This window comes from Haliaeetus albicilla, chromosome 15, assembly GCF_947461875.1.
Source record: "Haliaeetus albicilla chromosome 15, bHalAlb1.1, whole genome shotgun sequence".
In the NCBI taxonomy this organism is placed as follows: Eukaryota; Metazoa; Chordata; class Aves; order Accipitriformes; family Accipitridae; genus Haliaeetus; species Haliaeetus albicilla.
In genome coordinates, this window is record NC_091497.1 from 23,945,422 (window position 1) to 23,966,326 (window position 20,905).

Genomic DNA, 20,905 nt, shown 5'->3' on the forward strand with positions numbered 1-20,905 from the left:
ATTTGCTATGGATCAAGACTTTACTGCTTTTCACATGGTACAAACACATACCGAGGCAATTGTCCTTTCTCTACAGAGCTGACATTGTGAATACAGAATAGGTGGATATAATGTTTGTTACAAGGTATGTACTTCATACGATAAAATACAAGCATTTATACTCCAGTATAAATGGCTCTATGGAGTTAATCTCCCATCATAGTCAATGAAGAGAAATGAGTACTCTTAAATTGCAGACCTAATTTAGAGATCTAAACCAAATAAAAGATATTGCAACATATGCATGGCTTAAATATTTTAACATTTTACATAATGGTTTTGGTAGAAAATATCTGCACCATAACGTGAAGAGTAAATTCAGACCTGGACTACACTGTATAATTTTGCTAGTACAGCCTTTTTGGAGCAAAATGTCTGAGTTGTTAAAACCAGACATTTTGTTGTTTTAACTAATACTACATGGTGAAATTCTGCAAATTTGCTAAGAGAAAAAAGTCCTTTTTGGCATAGGGTTTCTCTACACGTGGGTTCTGCTGATATAGCTATGGGTGTATTGCTATTATGGCAATAGACAAGCTATAGAATACTCAAGCCTCTCAGGGAAACAATTGCAGAAATCATTAAGGAAATCTAATTTGCATGGGCCCCAAGTTCCCTAAACATGGTCTTCCTGTTAAGAGTCAGTCTGAAAGATAGTTTAGTGCTAGTTGACCTTAAATACTATGGTAACTGGACTGCCTTTTGACTTGGGAATGACTTTTTGGGGTCTAACATTTATATCACTAAACTCAGTCTCTTGGGAGAAAGAACAAACCGTGTTTTAATTTAAAAGAGGGGTTTGGACCAGTATTTATTTATTTGGTCATAGTGTCCTTAGGGAAAGAGGTACTAGTGCCAGAACCCAGTCAGGTTTGGAGTATATTGTTAAGAGAAGTTAGGAGCGGACACCCACTCCACCTGCGCCTGCGCAGGACCCTCCTGCCCGGCCGCTGGAGCCCAGCCCGGTGCCCGGGGTCCCGGGGTCCCTGCCCAGGCGGAGGGACGCATCTGCCTCTTTCCCCTTTGCACTAGTGAAACTGCTGCAGTACCGAGACTGAGCGTGTATCACACGGACACGGACACGGACACGCACCGAGGACACAGCCACGGCCTGTCAGACGGAGCAGGGGGTGCCTCCAGCAGCCCCCCCTCAGGACTCAGCCCAGCCACGTCCCCCCCTCCTCTGGGGCTGGCAGAGGCAGAAGGTCCCTGCTGCAGCACACACGCCACACTCTCCACCTGCACCGGCACCTTCGACGATCCCCCCAGCACCCGCACGGACCCTCTGCCCGCCCGGCACCCCTGCCCGCATCCCGGCCCCCCTTACCCGCCCCACGGGTCCCCGACTCTCCGGCCGGTCCAGCTCGGAGTTTGCCAGCAAATCCACATGGACACCTTATGCACATCCAGTCTGGGTGAGGTACAGACACTTGCCTCCAGCAGCCAGCACCAGGCACACCAGCTATGACCCGTGGTCCTGGCTTCAGCTTGCATAGAGTTAATTTTCTTTCTAGTAGTTGGTATAGTGTTATTTTTTAGATTTAGGATGAGAAGAATGTTGATAACACTGATGTTTTCAGTTGTTGCTAAGTAGTGTTTAGTCTAAAGTCAAGGATTTTTCAGCTTCTCATGCCCAGCCAGTGAGAAAGCTGGAGGGGCACAAGAAGTTGGGAGGGGACACAGCCAGGGCAGCTGACCCAAACTGACCAATGGGGTATTCCATACCATGTGATGTCATGCCCAGTATATAAACTGGGGGTGTTGGCCTGGGGGGACAGATCCCTGCTCAGAAACTGCCTGGGCATCAGTCTGCAAGTGGCGAGCAATTGCATTCTGCATCACTTGTTTTGTATATTCCAATCCTTTTATTATTATTGTCATTTTATTAGTGTTATCATTACCATTATTAGCTTCTTCTTTTCTGTTCTATTAAACTGTTCTTATCTCAGTCCACAAGTTTTACCTTTTACCTTCTGATTCTCTCCCCCATCCCACTGGGTGGGGGGAGAGTGAGTGAACGGCTGTGTGGTGCTTAGTTGCTGCCTGGGCTTAAACCACGACACCAGCAGTCATGCTCCAGCACCGAGCTCCTCACTCACTTCGGTCCCCCCTTGTAGCTGTTCTTTGGGAAACACACCGCTCCCATCCCAGTGGCTGGAGGTTAGAACCCCACTGGCTCCAGTAGCTGACACCACAGCCCCAGTTTGAATCCAGCAAGCAGCACCCAATCCCCTCACACCAGTCCTCCCAGTGGCTGGCACGGAGTCCTTGCAGCACTGGTACATGTGAGATAGCGAGTGAGATTATGCAGAGAGCTCATTAAGAAAGGAACTAATAAAACAGGCACAGGGCTCAACCAGACGAGCGTACTGATGGGCCCTGTTTTGCACCTGACTGGCCCCTTTTATACATTTTTCTGTCTGTTCCTGCTTTGTTCCTCCCTTATCCCCCTGCCCTGCACCAGCTGGCACAGTCTTACTGATCCACACAGCCCAACCCCTAATATCCCAGACCCTCAGGTTTGCATCCTTAGCAGCAGCAAAGTCCTGGTTTGCCTACAGTTTCCTCATAGCCCATCAGTTACTGTGACTGGCCAGGTTTGTTTCTTGTCTTTGTCTCCATTATGTTTGTCTGCCAGGTTTGTGTCTCTCTACATTTTGTTTCTGGCTTCCCCATTTTCCCTAGCAAACCATTTGATAAAGTTCTTGATCAGACAATCTTAATGAAATATTTTCAGTGTCCCACATACCCTTATCAATTAGTGTGACTGACCAGGTTTGGTTCTCCTATGGCCCCTCCTATCACTTGTCAGTGAGGTTTGTGCTTTGCATGTTCTTGTTTATGGCTTCCTACTTATTATCCCTTTTTGCATTGAAAAGGTTGTTGCCTAGACACCCTTAAAAGAGCAGACACTCCTTCCACATGCATTTACCAACATAACAGTTATTCAGAGGAATATAACAAGGGCTTGGTATACAGATAATTTTGTGAGGCTATCTTATGTTTGTAAGAAGCTGATAGCCAGAAACTGAGGGGATGCTTACTTAGAAGAAGAAAGAAAAAGACATACGGGCTTATAGGAAAGATACAGAGAGGCTTTTTACCAAGGACTGTAGTGACAGGACAAGAGGCAGTGGTTTTAAACTGAAAGAGGGGAGATTTAGACTGGACATAAGGAAGACATTCTTTACAATGAGGGTGGTGAGACATTGGAACAGGTTGCCCAGAGAAGTTGTGGATGCCCTGTCATTGGAAGTGTTCAAGGACAGATTGGATGGGGCTTTGAGCAACCTGGTCTAGTGGAAGGTGTCCCTGCTTATGGCAGGGAGGTTGGACTGGATGATCTCTAAAGGACCCTTTGAACCCAAACCATTCTGTGATTCCATGATTCTAGTATTCCAGCTGGAACAATAACATGTGAAGAATCAGCAAATACATGAGGAGACTTTAGACCAGAAATTTTAAGTAGACTTTTTGAATAATTTTTTTAGTTATATATGAAGAGATACGAACTGCACAAAATTAGTTCTGAAGGTAACAACATGGGTTAAACTCTACTTTGTGAAACCTTTTATTGCTGTCTATACTGTTAACAGTTGTGGGTTTATAGTGGTAGGAACCCTGTGGTTTTAGTTCATCCTTGTTTCCAATATCAACAAATTTTCCCATATAATTATCATAGCATTCTGTTTTTATGGAATTTAAGTAATGTCTGAACACTAGCTTTAGCCTTCCTTCGCTAGGTCTGTTCCATAATGATCCTTCCAGCACTGTGGTCTCTTTGCATTATCTAAGGATGGTAATTCTGAAAAAGTATTTTTTATCTTAGTTCAGATTCACCTTGTACTTACTTCACAAAGGCACAAATAAACACACTTGCTGGAAACTGATGGAGAATAAAGCCCACTGGTTTCATTTACACCTACGTGATACAACTGAATATACCGCACAGAGTGTGAGGCAATTGAATAGAACAGAAAATGCTGGTCCAGCTTTCATAGAATGCATAATAAAGTATTTTCTTCTCTGTTTTCCTGCCTTCCCTAGCTGTACTTATAAAGAGGAATGGAAGAAGGAATTTTATTGTTGGTTTTCTGTATTATTAAAGTAGCGAAAAGAAACAAAGACAGTCTTCTATGTCAGACATATGAGATATCAATGAAAGTGAAGTAGGTCTAATTCTGATTCAGATTGTGTACTGCTTTGAAAGAACTTTGGTCCTCAACCTGACTCTTTTGTGCTCATTTTTGGAACTGAGAGCATTATCCCCAGTTGTGCAATAGAAACAATTTGTTCCAGGGTCCTTAGCCAGTAGTTTTCCAGAAACAAGACGAACTACAAAGCAATTCTCCCAACACGTTTGTCAGAACAATGTGATACATGCCCAAGTGCAATAGTAGCAACAAAGCACTGATGATATTTCTAAAGCACGACTTAATTAAGTTGTTGTTCATGCAGTAAATACAACATCAGACTCCCATGCCTGTCCTACTGTGTTGAGGGACATTAGAGTTACATAGCAGACATTGGAAACAAGGACATGCTTCAGGCATAATGAAGAAACCTTGGGAAAAAAAAAAAAATCCAAGCAAATGAGGGAACAAAAGGAACCCATGACAGATAATGCAGTAAAAGATATTGGATCAAAAGCTATTTTTACTTCTTTTCATGTAAATGAAAGTTCTAAGGAAATTATTTTGCAATAGAAATGAGTGGATTGAGGATTCTATACCAAGAAGAAGACAGTAGCAATAACAAATAAATAAAAATGTGAATGAAACTAAGGTAAACTAAACTAAAACTTTCATTTCCCGTGATAAGGAAAAATTGGTCTATAGTTACAAACAGCTAGTGTAATTAGGAAGGACTGAATAGCTTTACGTTCTTGGCTATTATCAAACTAGGTTATTTCTCTGTTCTGATAGACCTACTCAAAGGTAAAAGATATTCCAGATGTTGTATTTACTGCCCTTTTAAACCTCTAAATCATAAATCCAGATATATGAGAGAGATGGAGAAAAGTTAATTTGTTTATTTGTTGTGTGAATTGTGGTGCAAAATAGCACTTAATGGAAAGACTAATGAGAATTTTACTTAAGTCTACATTGCTCTTTAAAGGACTAAGAATGGTTTATCGGAAAAAAAAAAGTCCATTGTACTTGCAAATATATTTCTCAGCTTCCAGGTTTATCTGAGTATAAAAACTGTAGCGGTTCTTTCTGCAACAGTTTCAGCAGGTACAGGTATGTCTTGCTGTTCCATGACAGTGATGTTATGAACTGACACATTCCTGCTCATGTTATTCAGGCAGAAAATCCAGCATAGGTATGCCTGTCTATGCCTGCCTCTGCTTGATTTCATAGGTAGGGAGGCTGTGGAAGAATATCTGCCATGAGGTTGGCCGCCTTCTTCTCTGTTCACCTGAAGGAAATGAGAATCAGAACAACTGGCTTTAAAAGTCAGGTATTTTTTTGCATGTGCTGCCTGATACTTTAAAGCATTTGATTGCATGGAAACATATCACTTAATAATTCTGTGATTTGTGTCCTTCAACCTACATAGTGGTGGAAGTGGTTTGTGATCAATGAACAGCATAAATTTGTCACTTTTCAAGTAATATTTTAGTAATTCTACATTCCAGTTTGCAATCTAAAGTTTTTAATGACAGAATTATTATTTTTTTTTAAATCAGGGTATAGTTTTAGCCATAAGCATAGTTTGTCTTTCCTTGTCCTCTGCTTGAAATCACATCAGTCTATTTCGTCCACTGGTAGCATTAAATTGTGAATTAAAACCTTTTCAGAAAATGGGATTATGCAGCACTGAAAGGCCTGAAGAGCCACTGTATGTAGAAGGAAACTAGTATTACACTTACCTGCCCTCTATAACAGTGATGGTTCTTGTTTGTTTTCAGTTCCTTCTACCAATTCCAGATCTTTATTGTGGATTGTCCATGGATGAAGATGCTTTGGGGAAGGGAGGGCGGGGAAGGGGAGAGAGGAGAAAAAAAAAAAGTGTCAATACGGATAGGGAAAAAAGAAAACTAACCCCTGCTGAGGCACTGCTGACAGTCAGTCCCTGCGGAAGTACAGCCTATTTAATATTTGCTACTAGGGATTGATAGCAGAACTGAATGGTTGTAGAAATGTGGAAAAGAAAAGACGTGGTTGAAAAAGGTAGCCTTAACAGGAGGATGAGAAATGAGAGGAAGAAAAGCAAACAGAAGCTAAAAGAAACCAATGGGGCTTTTTTTCTCTTTGTTTTTGTTTTTTCCCAGAGTGCAACAGGTTGATCAATATAAACACAGTTAAATATGTACCAGTTATTTTCCTAATTTTATTTTTAATCTATACAGGTATTTCTCCCCCCCCCCCCAATACTCTATTTTTAGAAATTGATTTTTGAGATAATCTCTCTATTCTGATGTATAGAAAAAATTGCCACGTACAGTGTTTCATGAAAGAAAGAATATACTGTACTGGTAAAGCACTGAATGGAATCTTGTATTATGAAATCATTTTGTTTTGTAGTATTGCTTTAACAAGTAGATCCATGAGCCCTGTAACTAACAAAAAGAAGTTATGCATGCATCTGAGCACCGATAAAAGCTTTTCCCCAGGCTGATACATTTACAATGTTACATTCAAGGTCTTTTGTGTTCAGACCTCATTGAAGATGGACACACGGCTGGACATATAAGCACATCTGTACACAAATTACACAAGCTGCATTATGATTTGGTAAGTCTCAGTATCCTAGAGATCCACCTGAAGAAAAAAAACCCCAGGTTCTCTGATACAGCAGCCTTTAATAATTGCTAAGAAAATGACTATGCATTTTCAGGTTGTACAATTTGGATATTAAAGTGTTAAACTATTAAACATCATGAAAAAAATTACATTTGAAAGTTTAAATTTTGAAAGTTTGCCTTTAAATTAAAGTGTTTATTAAGAAATATAAATTTTTTTATTATTTTGATTTTTTGTATGTGTACTACATCTTACCATAAAGGCTTATCTTGGAAAGACCGTATCTTGGAAATAGTATCATCCTAAATCTACCAGTCTTTGTAATAACTTTAACAACACTGACACATGAAATCACAATGAATAGCATTTCTAAGCACAACACCATCTTTTATATCCACATTGTTTTACATGCTACTTTGTGGCTATTTGCATTCATTTTTAGTACATTTACCAGTCATATGCTTTCTATGACTAATTTAATCTTTCAACATTGAATTCTTAGGCCACTATTTTCTGAGGAACTGCAGTGACTTTTCATCTGATATACCATATAGTAACTCCAGATAAAAGGGTAATGTTGCACTTATACTTCTTTATAGCTCCTATCTTCTGTGGAAAGTCTGGAACTGCTTCATGGAGATCTCTGCAGGATGATTTCAGTTTTCCCTTTGAGGAATTTCAAAGATGTTTTCCTTCAAATAGGAAATTTCAATATTTCTGTGATGCTTTCACCATGAGAGCAATGTGCCACAGTCACACATGACGGGAGACACTATAATATCCTTACATATGAGATGATACTATATTGCTGCTATTGAGGTTAATCCTTTAGTATTTTTGGATAGCACTTAAACTATTTGACTGAAGGTCTCATTCATGTTGCTTTTAACCCAGTGCTTCTAAATAAATCTTCAAGTTCTGCATTAGTCTGAAATAGACCTAAAATCACCTTTTAGATATAGAAAATAGAAACTCATGTTTTTCATTTGTGCCAGATTTTTGTTCAGTAATTCAGCTTATAGCTACTTTTCTCCAAATATTTAGAACTACAGAATAGGTAAATTAATACCTGACTAGGCAAATTCTCAAGGTCAAGCTTTCATGTACTGTGCATCAAATTGAACCTGCTTTCTCTAGCAAGCTTTTGAAACATATAATTGATTAAATCACTGGCAGTTTCGAGTACATTTACAAATTGCATCCTGGTAAATAACATATTTCCATTTCTAATAAAAGGCAATAGTGTTTGTACTGACTAGATAGTCCTCAGGATGCTCAGAACTCTTCTGACCTAGTCTTGGCTGAGCTACTTTTATCTCGTAACAATTCCCTACCGGGAGGGGAATACCTGTCTCCCTTCTTAGCGGTACAGACATAGTCTATCAATCCAACAGGCTACAAGGAGTTGAGAGAAATCTGTCTGATATGCAGGGAATATAATATCTGAACCCCATGGTAGGTTATGGATGGTAAGGGGAGCAAGGCAAGATTGTGTTCAGCTCAGAATTGAAGAAGGGACATTCTGACTTGTTAGATAAGAAGGATGCTAAGGGAGAAGTGTCTCAAAGCGTAATGGGATGAAATCAGGCTGGGATAAGAACAGAAACAATACACAAGTGGATATTCCTTCCAGAAGACGAAAACCAGTTCAATCAAGACATGAAATAGGTTCCCAGGTTTGTCAGTCCTATAAATCTTCTTATTATAGGCAATATTAACCCAGTAGGGTGATAAACCTCATATAAAAAGATTGCTTTTTTTAAGGATACATTTTGGGTTTTGATAACTGTATAGCATGGTGAAGTGGGATACTGAAGTGGTATGTGATGGATTTGTTCATGTGTGACTTCAGTGACAGCAATATGAAACATGATCAAGTCAGGCTTGGAAATAGGTGCATATAACTCTAATACGTAGAACAAATTTTCGTGAGAATTTCTCAGCTTCCTGGAGATGGGACTACTCAAACAACTCCAAAGCAACCAGTCCTATGAGTCCTAGGACACTTACAACATCTGCTAACCACTAGTTCAACACTTTCTTTGTTAGAAGAATACAGAAATAAAGATGGAGCTGACAGAGGGTGAAACAGAAGCCGAGGGACCTGTATGTGCACTACAAGGTGGCAAACAAGCACAGATACTTTGTAATGTAAACTCTTCTATACCAAATAAGGTAGAACAGTCCCCGCTGTCCATAAATCCTAAGGGAGAGGCAAGTAAAAGTTGTTACCTGAAAAAAACTACTAAAAACCTGAGAGGAAAATATGACACCAGTTTTCTCCTACAACGTTTCAAAATAGATTTTTTTTAAGCAGAGTTTTATAGTGAATGAAGGAATGAAGTTTTAGTAGTAACAAATTCCTAAGTGTTTTTTGATACACTCTTTAGGCATACTACTTTGTGCCAATCAGTTTCATGAACACATTATGCCAAGTAAGTCAAGTTGCAGCCTAGTCCTTTGTCACTATTTTGCCATGATCCATCACAAAATACAACTTCTTACACATTTTTCCTCCTTTTCCTTTAAGCAATACTAATATTTATTTTAATGGTTTTTTTTAAAGTAATATTAACTATAAAATTAAAGTCATAAAGCCAACAGTGAAAAAATGAAACTGCAAAATGTGCATATGTGCAGTCACTGAGGCAGGACAACAGCGTTGTGTAGATACTTGTGCCTGTGTTCCTTCATTCTACTCAGAATTTGCAGCTCCATCTGGTTAGATTAGTTTTCAGATGTTAAATGACTGAGGAAGTTCTCACAGGAAAAGTTACTTTTTTTGCAGTCTTTGCACCTTTGAAATTTCAATCACAGATATTCTTCTCTAAACTTCCTTCCAGTAAATTTACCAGTATGTGTATACAGAATTTAATCATATTACTTTCACCCGCACATCCTCTCTTTGTAATAAAAAGACATGGAAGGCACCCACAGATTTTTTTACTATCTACTGCAGTCTCTGCAGACATTCTTTCCATTATCTGCAAAAGCACATCTCCGGTGCAATGGAGGAATGCCAGTTCTTTAGCTGGGACACAGCAATTTTTAGGAGCTTTAGTTTTTTTCCTTGAATCAGATTTTTCTTTTTTTTTCCTTTGACTTAGAAGATGAATATAGGTTTCTGAAAACATAAATTCTGATCTGATTCACTTCTACCTGTTACTCATTATTAAGCTTAAACTTTAAAAGGCACCTTGATCTGAGAACACAAAGCTTATCTACTGTTTCAGCTCTATTCAACTAAATACAAGCATCTTATAAAGTGCAGTACACTGTGTTCTTCAAGTATTTATTAAGACTAAGACCTCAGTTTTTATTCAAGAGTCATTTTATTACTGAAAAATATTACTGATGATCTATTTTAGGTAAGAACTAGCAAAACAGAGTTAAAAGACTCTTCAGATAGCCAATCTTCAGAGAATTATATGTCCCCTAAAGTACATGAAGGCCGTTCTCCACAATCCATTTCCTGAATTCTTTTTCTATATCTCAGTGTCTGTTTCAGAGTGTCATGGAAATCTTCATTTTACAGTTTTAAATAGCTTACCTATCTTCCAGATATCATTTGAAAAAAATCCCTGTTGCCCAGGAAAGCCAGAAGAAGCCAGTTTGAATTAGTGTGTCAATTATCAGAGGGTGCTGACAGCAGCATGCAAAATAGTATAGTGAAAAACTCTTTCACTTTCACTTGTTCCCTCTTGAGATGATCAGCAAGAACTCATTAATGGAACTTTCCACATTATGCTGTAAAAGTGTTGCTCCAATACACTATGTTGAGATTTTAATAGGACTTTCATCTAAAAAGAAGAGAAAAAGATACTTGAAAGACTAATAGCATAAGCTCTTATTTTATTCAATGTAACCATGCTATATTGCAAGGTTTATGTGACATACAGAGTTGCAAACTGTATGCGCTTTAATAATAAGTAGAGTACGCTATTATAATTTTGCTGAAGTGATGGAAATGTATTTCATGGGTATGGCTAAAATACTGTAGCCAGATGGTGCATGCTTCGCTACAGTCAGTGTCATTACTAAACATTTATTTAAAAGCTGTGGGAATTTTAAACAAATGTGATTATAACATATAACCAAGCTGAAGTCAGCCATGTCAAAAGATGGGTCAATAAGATGACCTTAAGATCCAGTTTTTGTTTAAATGAGAGCTTGGATTCAAGGCCAGATCAAGGACAGAGTTTAGATGTTTCAACGTTTTGGAAACTGCTGTCATAACAGCTTAACCACAGTGTCTAGAAACTTAAAAAGAATTTCTCTTGTCCTGAAGCTATCAATAACCTGTATTAAAATTTTACTATTTTGGATGTTGGCACTCTGATTTTTACCTTTGTGGAAACAGAAGCTGAAGAGAGACTCCAGTCAGCTTTGGACCTAATCCTACTGATAAATCGATGAAGGAGTTTCAGCTAAAGAAATCAAAATCAAATTTTATTTTGTATGTTTCAAGTATTGCTCTTGAAATTTTTATTTCAGTTATCTCTTTCAGTGTGAAGCTATCTGATTCAACAATGGAGTAGAACTAACCCTTTTATATCTGACTTACAGACTGTTGGGTTTTTTAATGCATTCCCCTCAAAACCCACAACTCTAAAAAGATAAAATTTTGTGATCTCGATTTAAAGAAAGTAAGTCTTGTGCTTCTTCTTAAAACTCTGTTATGACTTCTCAAATATGGCAGAATTTATCTGGTATATCCATATATGACTAAGACTGATCGAAATACTTGAAATATACATTTAAAGTTCTATATCTGTTTAAACTACAGCTATATTAGCTTGCTCAAATGAAATATTGATATAACTAGTGAATGCGCTGCAATAAAAATATCTGTGCACAGAAACTGCAAAATCACGTGGTTTTAAGCAGTAAGTTTATTAGTAGTGTATGTAGAAATACAGTAATTTTCTGTTAATCCAAGTCTAGTTACCACAGTGCTGTGCAATTTCCTCCAGGTTCCTTAGTAGGAACTGGTGATTTCTCTCTGAAACATTGATCTATTACATAAAACCCCGTAAAGATTCAAAGATTTTCAGTTACTGAGGTGGACACTTCAAGAAGCCGTTCAAAAGTCTTTGCAAGTACAGTTTCTAATAAGAACTTTCCATTCTCAGATATGATCTGCAACTGCATTCTCCAAGACAAACTTCTGAAAACTACACTGTAGAGAAACACAAGTTATGGGGTTCAGATCAAGAGTAACTACATGAAGTCTTATATCATACAGAAGGTTAGACTAGATATTGTAATGATCCTTTCTGGCCTGATAATCAATGAATAGGTGAACCTTCTCCAAGGTTTGAATTTCTCTCCACATTACAAACCTAAACTCTGGAAGAGCACCGGAAAAGCATTGGTAGCAGAATATAATATATATCTTCATAATTTTTAAAAAAAACCTTTAGAACAATCTTTTTGTTACTTGGCAGTTAAGCATATTCCTGTTTCTAGCTAAATGATTCTAGTCTTTTTATATATTTTAAAGGATATTACTCTTTTTTTTTTCTCCCAAGGACATTTTATATCCATTCCAAAAATTACGTTGGCAGTTTTTGCAAGTGTATGAGAGTCTAAGCTCTTTAATGATGCTGGAATTTGTAGTGTGATCTTTGAAAGAGGAAAATTAACAGTAGAATATGATGAATTTTATGTAGTAATTATGCTGTGTGCTTTGACAGACAAATTTAGGTGCACAGACTGGGATTCAACTTGAGTAATAATAGCAGATAGTTATACAATTAGGACATTAGTTACTCAGATCCCATAATTCAGTTAGAATATGTAAGTAATATGTGGGAATTGTACATGGGAGCTAGAAAGTTCAAATGTGTTTGTTATAAACTCCTGTGATTCTGATGCAGCTGGTGGGGGTTTCAGATTTGTAGTTTATTGTGATCTTTATTATTTACGCTTTCTTATATCCAAGTTGCCAGCCGTATGAGAACAGCAGAACAATCTGCCTGTGAAAATGCAGTATGTAGAGAACTCTGCTATGTACCTGCTTAAATGTAATGGCCATTGATTTCCTATATGAGAATCTCTGGGTTTTTTATGATACATGTAAGGTAGCATGCCAATTCTGTACTTATTTAAAGCCCTGTGCCAAAATTACAGACCATCCTGAATAGATTGTTGGCTCAATATCTTGTCAAAACTGTACTTAGAGCAGGAAAATTTAGCTGATTGGGACCTTATTTGTACAACCCCAGAAGTCCAAGACAAGCGGAAAGTCATTCTTAATGATAACTGTTCTCTCTTAACATATTCAGCAAAACTGATAAACCAACTCTTCAGTACCTACAGAAACAAAACCTGAATGCTATCAGGCTTAGTGCCCCCCCCCCTTTTTTTTTTTTCTTTCTTTAGTTATAAAAGAGGTTGAGCTGCAAGAAGACATTTCTCATCTTTCAGAAATATGTGTTATCCCATTAAATAAAAAAACATGTGAGGGGAAGGACTGGAGCAATCTTGATGGAAGAAATAGCTGTTAGACTGAGTCCAAACGGGGAAAAAACTCAAATTATTGCATGATATAGTGTCCTCGTTTTGGCTGGAATAAAGTTTATTTTCTTCTTAGTAGCTGGTATAATGCTGAGTTTTGGATTTAGGATGAGAAGAATGTTGATAACACACTGATGTTTTCAGTTGTTGCTAAGCAGTGTTTAGACTAAGTCAAGGACTTTTCAGCTTCTCATTCTGCCCAGCCAGCGAGAAGGCTGGAGGAGCACAAGAAGTTGGGAGGGGACACAGCCAGGGCAGCTGACCCAAACTGGCCAAAGGGGTATTCCATACCATGTGAAGTCATGGCCAGTATATAAACCGGGGGGAGTTGACTGGGAGGGGCATCGTGGCTCAGGGATTGGCTGGGCATCGGTCCGTGGGCAATTGCATTGTGCATCACTTGTTTTGTATATTCTATATGATGATGATGATGATGATGATGATGATGATTTCCCCTTCCTTTTCTGTCCTATTAAACTGTCTTTACCCCAACCCATGAGATTTACTTTTTTTCCCCTAATTCTCTCCCACATCCCACTGTGGGCAGGAGAGTAAGTGAGTGGCTATGTGGTGCTTAATTGCCATCTGGGGTTAAACCACCACATATAGTGAGCCAATAATCCTGTTTATAAACATATCTGTCTACAATTTAGACAGCTGACACTGTAAAACCAAATGCATCTGAGCTTCTTAATACAATCCATATATCACGCTACAAGCCACTGGACTTCTAAGAGTGAGTCACAGACCTACTTTTTTGCTTTCTTTCTCTTAGAAAAGTAGTTTATTGCAGCCTGGAAGAAAGTATGCTTTATTTTCAAGATTTTTCTTATTACATTTTGCTGTTGACATAATGGACATGTGAAAACTAACATAGGGATGCTGTGGATGGCTGCAAAGCTGGTGCTTGCTTCTCTGCAGGGAAAAAAAGGGTCCATAGCCACTTTCAATGATCCTTTTATTCTCCAAATTGGGTCTTATGATAACTACTTAGATCAGTGTTGCACACTGTCTCATCATTGTGAAATTTTTATGACTTGCAATGTAAAATTAGTTTACTAGAGAAATATTTTTAAAATCTAATGTATTTTTTAAAAAAGCTAAGTATTTGTGATTATGTCTTTGGCTATTTGCATTTATAAAGCTTTGATCTTGTAGTCTTTCCAATTAACTGAAAATCCATTTCTGAAGCATATTTTATTTCGGCTCTGCTACAGCCATACAAGTACATGGCAAAGACATGTTAAAAGAAATGAAAATATTATTACAAAATCCAAAACATATGATGTACAGCCAAGTGGTAGATATGATAGAAATAAAATTTAAAATAGACATACTTTTCTTAAAACAAGATCCAATTCCAAAGCTTTCTCTTCCCTTCTCTGTACACAACTGTTGGTTTGTGGATGCTTACCCAAATCCATTATGCAAATTCCCTTGGGATGCAATTACAGACTTTTGGTAAATTAGGCTTCCTTCTGTACTGCTTCCCTTTCTTGAGGTTCTATTGATATCTTCCTCTGTTAAAAAATTGTCTTTTACTTATTTAGTACCTTTAATATCACCTCAGGTTGTGTACTGTCCTAATCACTTTAGAAATTCTAAGAGCCCTTTGGTAGACTAACTGTCATATCTTAAACTTGACTCAACTATTAGGAAATCACTATCCATTGAAAGATAAACACTTTCCCGTCTGCAGAAGCAATGAGCTGTTCTCATTGTAAAGCCTCTCCGTATACAGAATTCCATGGGATCACGTGACTTGACAAGCGTACTTGAATTAAATGTGGAAATGGAGTTAATGCATACTACTGATGCTAACTCCTGACTGAGTCCAGAGAAAATGGCTATGTCTATACTTCAAAATAAAAGAGAGTTAGGGACCAATCCCTGTCTCAGAGCTCATGTAGAAATGACTGGCTTTCATCAACAATGCTTAGAGCATATCGCCACAGGGCTAAGACAAACTGGATGCATTAGCACTTACTCGATTCAGTCTGGGTCTCCTTTGGATCCCAGCTGAAGCCCACGCATCAATAAGACAGTATTTTGTGCATGGTTTTTTTCTTGTAAAAAGTTTATAGTTAGGTTATAATAATGCAGTTCAACAGAGGGATATTTTTATGGTATGAAACTGAAATTATATGCTACAATGCAAAGTCTACTGAGATAGTTTTGGAAGAGTGTGTGGCAGTAAGGAAGCCAAACCCTGTTCCAGTCATACTTCCCCTTGAAAATGGTCCCTTGCAGTTGATATCCCCAATCAGAGATTTGGCCATGTTTCTAGAAGCTCTTGTTGACAGGAGCAAAATTGTGCTCAGCAATTAAGCTAACATTGGCTGAGTACTGTGGATTATCAGTGTTTGAACTTCCACCATGACTTTTTCTTAAAAGTATAGATGTAGCCAATAACAGTGGACTATTTTTATTTTATAATGAGTGTACAGAGATCAAGCTTTGAGGGATATCAAATAGTGATGATTTTTAAATGATGATGCCCCACCTATCTTAGCAGATGAACATGACTCCTTGGACAATAACATCTTCAGAACAAATTTATGTCAGATGTAGTTTCCATGCAGTGTAATACAGCTAGACAAGTTCTTTTTCAGTATTGACTACCTTTAGGAATATGTGAGTGTTTAAACATTTTACTCTCTGGAGTCATTTACTGGGAAAAGTATTCATCCTCAGTTGAGTGTGTTAGCCATTAAGCTCTCCACTGAGTGTTCTGTAGTAAATGTCTCTCATTGACTTCTATTTGAAGTATGGCACATTAAAAACATAATTAAATATCAACTGAGTAGATCGTATGTGTTTCAGGGTTGTCTTTTCCCCCGTTTTAGGTTAGTGTCATAGCCACTGAACTGTAAAACAAAAGTGGGAATCAATCCATGTAATCCCATCTGTACTGGGACATATGTGTCTAGGTCTGTTTAGCCTTGTAGTCATCTGAAGGACGTCTAACCTACATTAAGAAAGATTTGACTGAGTCAACCTCTAGTGGCCAAGCCTTAGTATCTGTATAATGAAAAGAGGTAAGAGCTGAGTAAGATGTCCTGGATTTCACTTTGCAGGTATACAAAATGCATATATCTCTAGATTAGCTTTATTGAAAACTTAGAAATTTACTTTACATGGCCTGGATTGCCTCGCTGTCAAATTAGGTGCACTAGATTTGACTCTCAATATCTTGACTCTAATGTTGCATTCTGTTTGGAATCAAAATCTAAAAGTGGTCTTGCTTGCTTTCTGCAAAATGACCATGAACTGACCCTTAATACTGAATTTAAATGCGCTAACCTTATTCTCAATCATCTTTAAATAACAAAATAGTACAAAAAAGCAATTAACATAAATTAAAACATAAATTTTAAACAGCCAGCTCTTAAAAAAATTCTAATCAGACACCTACTGACTCGAGATCTAATACTGCTGCCATTGAAGTCAGGTCATATATTATTTTAATTTCTTCTAGCTAGCTTGCTACTTTCTAGTTCTTATAATAGCATACATCACTGCAGCATCTAAGTGTCACTGAGGAAATAGTAACTGCGCTAACAACTGGCCAGTGATCTGATTTTTTCTCTCTACTTCTCTTAAGGTAGTTAGAACTAGGAATATATTTTTATTTATCGTGTTTTAAACCAGATCTTTTTCTTTTTCTCGTCTTCTATTTTGTCTCTTCCCTTCCTCAGTGTCATCATCAGTGATAATTGGAGAAGTTTATATTTTAATTGAAAAGGTGTTAAATTTAGGTTTATTTTAGTCTGGTCAGATAAAGCTTTGGTCTTGTTGTTGAGAAAGTACTGTACCACAATTTTTTTAACTTCCCCACTATTGTCAGACTGACAGCTCCTACAGAAAACAGTAGTAAATGTGTGTCATCATTACAAGGATGGACATACTCTGTGAGATATCTCAGGCATTAAAGATCAACAGAGATTAATTTTGAAGGTGGCTGATATGGGATGACTATTTCAGGAGCCATCATATTAAGCAGTATTCTGGGAGGAGATGGTGGTGATTTTTTTTTTTTTCTTTTATAGATAAGGAGATGCCCACATTCTGAATTTGCTTAATTTTTTATTGTTATGGTGCTGATACCACAAAGCCAAATACTAACAAGATTCCAGGAGAATGCCAAAATGTGATGATATATCACTACTACAATGGGATGGAAGGGTATCTTTTATTAACCACTACTGAAAAGAATTATTAATTCTCAGTAAAGCTCATCTGGCAGTCTTGTCTAGAAGAAAATGAGAGAAAATAGGTAGCTCACTTGAAACCCACAACTTCAAGACATTTTATTAACAAATTAAATAGGATGTAACTGGTGGAAGATAACAGTAGAGACATATACCAAAGAAGCTGCAAAGGATAAGAGAAACAAACGAACAAAAGCTTTCTGGTTAGTTTAAGGATACTAAAACAAATAGGCTGCTCAGCCACAACAAATACATAATTTTTGTATGTACTAATTAAGACCAGTGACACCTTGAGTCTCCTGTTTATGTACATTGCACTATCCACAGCACAATTTAGATTCTCACAGCTGTTGCCAAAAGTCAGTCTTAGTCCATTACTTTAATTAATCTATGCTCATTATCAGGATGGCAGTCTTTCTGTGAACAGAAAGTCAAAGGAGAAGATGTATCATTAGTGAAGTTTCTAGTGCAATTTGCAGGAAACTGAGACATTAAATATTTTCTACCCCTAGTGAAGTTCTTTGATCTGTAACAATAACAATGACATCTCTAAATACAACCTTGCAATAAATACTTGAGGGCTTGAAAATCTGGTGCGTAATAGAAAATGTCATTCACGCTAACCAGCTGCTTTTTCATTTCTTAATAAATTAAGGGGTGTTACCTAGAACATAAGGCTTTATGATGATCTAAATATTCTTCCAAGATTATGAAAAAATACCCCTTGTTAGAAAATATGTAATTACAGCAACTCACTAAAAAAAAAAAAAGAGTGGGAAAAAAGGCAGCTAAACAGGTGTGGTTTGAAATCAGTGCATTCTGTCGGAGAAAACGTTCCCAACCTACCTGATTGAGGGTCTGCAGCTGCCTCTCCCTTTCTGTCCTTCTTCTTCTCTCTGTGTATATTGTATAGCTATATAATGAAAACATATGCTGTGTTTAACTCTATTTTCTTATGGTAAAAATATGTTCTTTACTGGTATTCTATCAAAAAGTTAAGTACATAACTAAACCCTACATTGAATCTGAATTAAAAGTAAAAATGTAATATATTACTAAGGGGAAACTTGTAACAGGAATATTTAGTAATCATAGACATATATATTACAACTCCAGAAAATTAATTCTAGATGTTATACTTTAAAAAAAAAAAAAAAAAAATCAATCTGTAAACCTGTGGATATCCCCCAATGAAGTAACAAATTATGATTATATCTCTCCAATAACCAAATAGTTCTGAAAAATACATACCAAAATATTTACATTATCTCTCAGTTAAGAAAGGACAATGAAAAGCAAAGAAAAGAAGAAGGCACAAAGAACTGCAAAACTCCAAGATGACAGGATGTAACAGGTATTTTTTGCCATTTTTTTTTGTTAAACAGGCACACAAACAAAACCCTCTTTAGCTCATTTATTTCCTATCAACAGAACAATGAATACAATCTTTAAGAAGTACTAATTTTCTTCCCAAATATATCAATAGTTTGTACCTGTTACCCCTATGTCTAAAGTATTTCTAATTCTTTCTCTCAGTGATCACAAGGAGAGTTTAAAAATGGACTAGAATATGGTTAGAATCTCATCTATTTAATGGCTCAAATTGTTATGGTGGAAGAACTTAATGTTGCTCTCTATAGGATTCATTCTTGGATTGGATTAAGTGATATGTTGAATGTCTCCGTGTATTTAATAAGTCTTTTGATCCAGGAGGATGGGTATTGAAATTGTAACAAAACCAGTCAATAATAATCTTCAAAAGGAGATAGCAATGTACTTTACTGGGTAATACTGTGAAAACAAAGCTAAAGTGGATACATAAGAAGTAATCAATATTTTTAAGAATGGGAACTACTGCTGTATATCAATCTGTTCTATACCAATAATAGCTATATTAGGCATCATCATGACATGTATAAAGCCTCAGAGTAGAGAGGGGCCAAGAAATATTAATTAAAGATAATACTGCTATTATGAATTATCCTGTAAAGATACCATCTTCAGCATGTCACATACATGAAAAAAAAAAAGCAAAATAATTGAGTTATGGACAGATTTCCATAAAAGGTAAAAATTTAAAAATTAGAACAAATGCTGTCAGCATTGAAATATGATGGTGGACACATCAGGTTGCGTGCCCACTGTCAGGTCATTAAAATGACCAGATTTTAAATTGCCACCCAGCATTTGAAGTCTCCAGCATTTATCATGTTTTCAAAGCAACTTGGATTAATAGTAGGTAGTTTAAAGAGTAATGCATAATTCAAATGCTCCTGCTGACTTGGTCACTGCACAGATCACAGATTTAATGCTTTTTTTAGTTGAGGACATAAATAGTGGTGCATCCCAGTAAATATAATTTTGCCATTAGTAGTAGAAGGCCGTAGACTTTGCACTGACCTGACTCTGCAGGGTCTCAGCACTTGTCTGAGCTTGTCCTGTCCTGGCTGGTTTTAGCTCATCAGTACAGCCAGCAGACTTCAGAGACCAATTAATCTCACCCTAAAGTAGACATTTACATTTGACCAGCTGATTCTTGGTTGCTTTAATTATATTATTACAGATTTCCCCCACGTACTGTAGATGCGTCCCACTGCTCCCTTTCTGATTTGGCAGCCTGTCTGTGCCAGTTGTCCTTGTGAGAGTGTAACATAGCCGGTGTTGGGAGACAGAGACCATCTAAATCCTTCCTAGGCGGACCTTCATGTTTCCTGACAAAAGAACAGAGAGAAATTGTAGGTAGCATGAACTTAGGCTGAGCTCAATCTGCCTAAAAAGACAATACGTAAAACCAGGTCTAGCAAATCTTCTCGACTTTCAGGCTCTTAGGATTTGCCAATTCAGGTAAGTGCAGATATGATGAGAAGGAAAAGGAACACTTGCCTGAGCATAGAGCTTTAATATATCTTAAAAAATATCTTTGAGATATGCTCTATTTTTGCTATTTAATATGCATCTTTCCACACAGTTTTGAGCTTTACAAATGTTTATGTTCTGAAAAACATAAAAGAATAATTTGTAAGATTTCATGTCTATAAGTTCATTACCCAAAAAGGGAGAAAAAAATACACAATAAAACGAAGATAATCTACCATAACTGAAAAAGAGGCATAAAATATAAGAACCAATATAAATTCTTTAGGCGGATACAAATTTTATAGACATATATGTAGAAAGTTATAAATAAATTTTACATGTACAGTAACAGTGCTGGATATACCAATAACAGTACTGGATATTCAGGTTTTTACTTGTTATGCTTGTTAACTTTGTCTCTTTTATAAAGTATAATCCTAAGCTCACTAAAAATGAAGACCCAGACATTAACACAAAAGTCAGTTTTACACGTGTACCTTATTATTCATAAAATTAATGAACGTAACTTTA